Genomic DNA, 3,858 nt, shown 5'->3' on the forward strand with positions numbered 1-3,858 from the left:
TTCTGGACCACCATTTGTAACACCGATCTCATCTCATTCCATATATATTCATTCGTCAACTCCTTTGTTCATTAATTCCTTTATTCATGTATTCATTTAACAATTATTTTATTCCATACCCAAACTTTTCTGAAGGATATGACAAAAATTAATGTATTTGACTTTCCCAATGGGAATAACTTTCTTAAAATCTTGGAAAGTGTGGCTTAAAAAAAGTTGGCTCTGATGGATATTAACTAGACTTATTGTGGTGATCTTTTTGCAGTATATGCAAATATCGAATCTTTATGTCGTACACCTAAAACTAATGCAATATTATATGTCAATTATATCTCAATTTTATTTTTAAGTTGGGTAAATCCTCAAGCAAATGTCCATTCACAACTGGCTCAGCTCTGAGTCTCATTCCCTTTAGGACAATCTCCTACAGGAGACCTGTTGTACCCAGGTTTTCAACCCAAGAAAGTAGAATATGTAACTCAATTATTGCTGTTATAGCAGAGATGAGAAATCTCCCTTCTTCCATTAAGATACAAATACCTGCAGGCATTCACCTCTTAGGGGCCAGGGTGCTCTTCAGATGGAATTCACGGGCAGCCAACCACAATGGCTCCAGAATGCCTGCTTTGTCTTAAGGCTTCTGTTTGTAAACTCAGCCTCCCTTGAAGGAGCAAACAGTCTTCATTTACATGAGCCTTTGCCTGGCATTTATTTTCAGGGCTGCAGGACAAACAAAACATCACACAGCGAAAGAGGGGGAAAAAAAATAAAGCTCCTTATAGTATCTCCCAAGACTTGGCCCTATTTTGACAAAAGATGGCATCCTTGTTTCCCACAGCAAGATGCAAACACATGCTCTGTTCTAACACCAGGATTGGGGTTAGGTCTTGGGTTTAGATGGAAGATGGAAACTGATAGCATTTGGCTGTGTCTGCCTTTAGGGCAGTTTAGAAAAAGTACCTGGTAGGTTGTTAACTTGTTGACATTTTCACTACTAACTGTGCTATTGACTAAACAAGGAGTAATTACTCCAGCTACTTGGAGCAGTTGTTAAAAATCACCCAGCTTGGTGGCAGCTATCACGGGTTAGGGGATGGGGCTTTGAGTTCCAAATGAACACATGCCATTCAGGAAATTAAAAATCACCGCAGAGAAAATAGTGAGCACTTCACAAACAGTAACAATTCATGACGGTAGAGTAATAATCTAACGCTTTGTCTCAAGTCATTCAGCGCCAAAATCTTTTTTATAGAACACTGAAATGATCTATTCCAAGCCCCCATGTTATAAAGAAGCAAAACTGTAACTCAGAGAAGAAGCAAGTGCCAGAGAAATAAAACACACCTTGGGAATGATAGGACTGATTTTCCTGATTCTTTCTTGGGGGTTGTAAGTGATCATGGCCTTAATTTAAGATCAAGATGTGATTCTAATACAGTCAAGAGTACACATAGAGCTGATGGAACACAATATTTGCAGCTGGGATTGTCCCAGAAATCCTATGGTACCAAAACTAGATTTTACACTTTGCTCTGCAATCACTCTGAACCAAGCCTGGGAGAGAAAGCCCTTTGGGAAGTTTCTCTCTGGGACACACGTGGTCGTGTTCCATGCCTAGCCCCTCTTTAGGAAGCAACCCCCTGCCCCCATGCTGATCTAGCCCCTTAGCCTCACACTCCTCCCAAATCTAATCTTGGTTCAGAGCTTGTTTTTCCCACACAGCCCTTGTCTTAAACCTTTCCGGATAAAGAAGTGTCCTAACTTGGAGGACAAAGGCACTTCCATTGCTTCTGTGCTGGTTTTGTTCTTGAGCCCATTGCCTCCAAGGAACTGGATTTTAGAAACTAATAAACAGCAGGAAGGCACCACTGTGCTTCTGCATGTATACACATTAGTCACATCAGAACCCTTGACGCACAAGAAACAATGACTCCTTTATTATAATAACTATAACCCTTGGTAACATTTTCACCTGATCAGTGCACAGGGTTAATAAAGAGAGCCACGTATGTAGTTAGCTTCATTGGCGATCTAAAGACCTCTGCCTGGCAGTTCAGTGCTGGCCGCACAAGTACCGGTGGCGGGGATGCTAACAGCGTCTGCCTGGCCCCCTCCACGATGTCCAAGGCCGAGGAGGCCAGGAAGCTGGCAGGCTGCGCGGCCGTGGAGAACCACTTGAGGAATAACCAAATGCTGGGAATTGGGAGTGGTTCTACAATTGTCCATGCTGTGCAGCGAATAGCTGAAAGAGTGAAACAAGAGAATCTGAATCTCGTCTGTTTTCCCACTTCCTTCCACGCCCATCAGCTTATCCTGCAGTATGGCTGAACTCTTGGTGACCTGGACCGACAATCAGAGATTGACCTTGCCATCGATGGTGCTGATGAAGTAGGTGCTGATCTCAATCTCGTCAAGGGTGGTGGAGGCTGCCTGACCCAGGAGAAAATTGTGGCTGGCAATGCCAGTCGCTTCATCGTGATTGCCAATTTCCAGAAAGATTCAAAGGACCTGGGGGATCAGTGGCACAAGGGAATCCCCATCAAGGTCATCCTGATGGCCTGTGAGCTGAGCTGTGACCCAGAAGTTTGGGGGTGTGATTGAACTTCGAATGGCTGTCAACAAGGCCGGTCCTGTGGTGATGGATAATGGGAGTTTTATCCTGGACTGGAAGTTTGACCGGGTCCACAAATGGAGTGAAGTGAACACAACTATCAAAACGATCCCCGGCGTGGTGGACACAGGCCTATTCATCAACATGGCAGAGAGAGCCTACTTCGGGATGCAGGATGGCTCGGTGAACATGACGGAGAAGCCTTTCTAAACTGGCCCTGCAGGAGCGGAGTGTGCTCCTATTGCATCCCCAGCCCAGCGCCGAGGTGGACATGCCTCTCCAGGAGCCTTTGCCTTAATGTATCTGTGCCAGGTGGACAGCTTGGCAGGGTGGGGGGTTGAGGGTTATATCCAGTCTTCTGAAGTATTGTTATTAAATGTCTTTTGAAAAAGAGAAATATAAACATATATATTTTACTATGAAAAATACTTAGCTTTTTTTTTATAAAGTAGAACTTGATTTCATGTTTTATATGAAACATTTACCAAAAAAAAGGAGGACTGTCTTTTAAACTTTTAACTTGAGCCTGCTGGTTAAGCTTCTGAATATTGGGTTTCCTGAGAAATGTAAATCAAACTTTTCCTTAAACTGGTGAAATGAAGGGCCCAGCCAGCAGTGATTCCCTGATGTCTTACTGGAAACACTGAAGTTTGTTTACTTTTCTACCACCCTGTTTTATTTTTAGTTTTTGTTGTGTACAGACGCACAATGTGTAGTTACTGTGTTGTAAGATGTGAATTACAAAAGTCCGGTGAAAGTAGGGGTGTGGTGTGTGTGACTCAGAATGTGTAAACCACCAGGGAGAAAATGTGGGGTCTCTTTTGCTGAGAACAGGGGGTTCATTCAGACCCCTCTTGTTGGAAGCCATTGGCTAGAAGTACTTGCCAGTACTGCCAAAGCACTGCCGTGAAGCACATTTAAATAATTGTCTTTTTGTCGTTAATATTTTTTTTTGTTCCTTTATTGTTATTTGCATGGTTCAGCATCAGAAGTTGTTACCTCTTTATATTGTTTGAAGGTTGAAATAAAACAGTATGGTGCCAAACAAAAAAATAAATAAAAATAAAAAAGACCTCTGCCTCTTCCGTGAAGGGCACCTTGTTTCTATAGTTTAATTTGAATTTCCATAGTACTTGGCTTGGTAATAGGTCAGATCGATGTGCAAAACTTGGGTAAGAATTAGATATTCACTTTAGGCATATTTGGTCTATAATAAACTGATAATTTCACAAGGAGGAAGAGGAAAA

The 3,858-nt window shown here is 42.5% G+C and overlaps 1 pseudogene; it reads left to right on the forward strand.

Annotated features, from left to right (window-relative positions):
- The first annotated feature begins 2,055 nt into the window (after positions 1-2,055).
- Positions 2,056-2,821, forward strand: LOC103086208 (ribose-5-phosphate isomerase pseudogene; annotated as a pseudogene).
- Positions 2,822-3,858: the final 1,037 nt, after the last annotated feature.

Source organism: Lipotes vexillifer, unplaced genomic scaffold, assembly GCF_000442215.2.
Source record: "Lipotes vexillifer unplaced genomic scaffold, Lipotes_vexillifer_v1.1 scaffold7, whole genome shotgun sequence".
Taxonomy (NCBI): domain Eukaryota; kingdom Metazoa; phylum Chordata; class Mammalia; order Artiodactyla; family Lipotidae; genus Lipotes; species Lipotes vexillifer.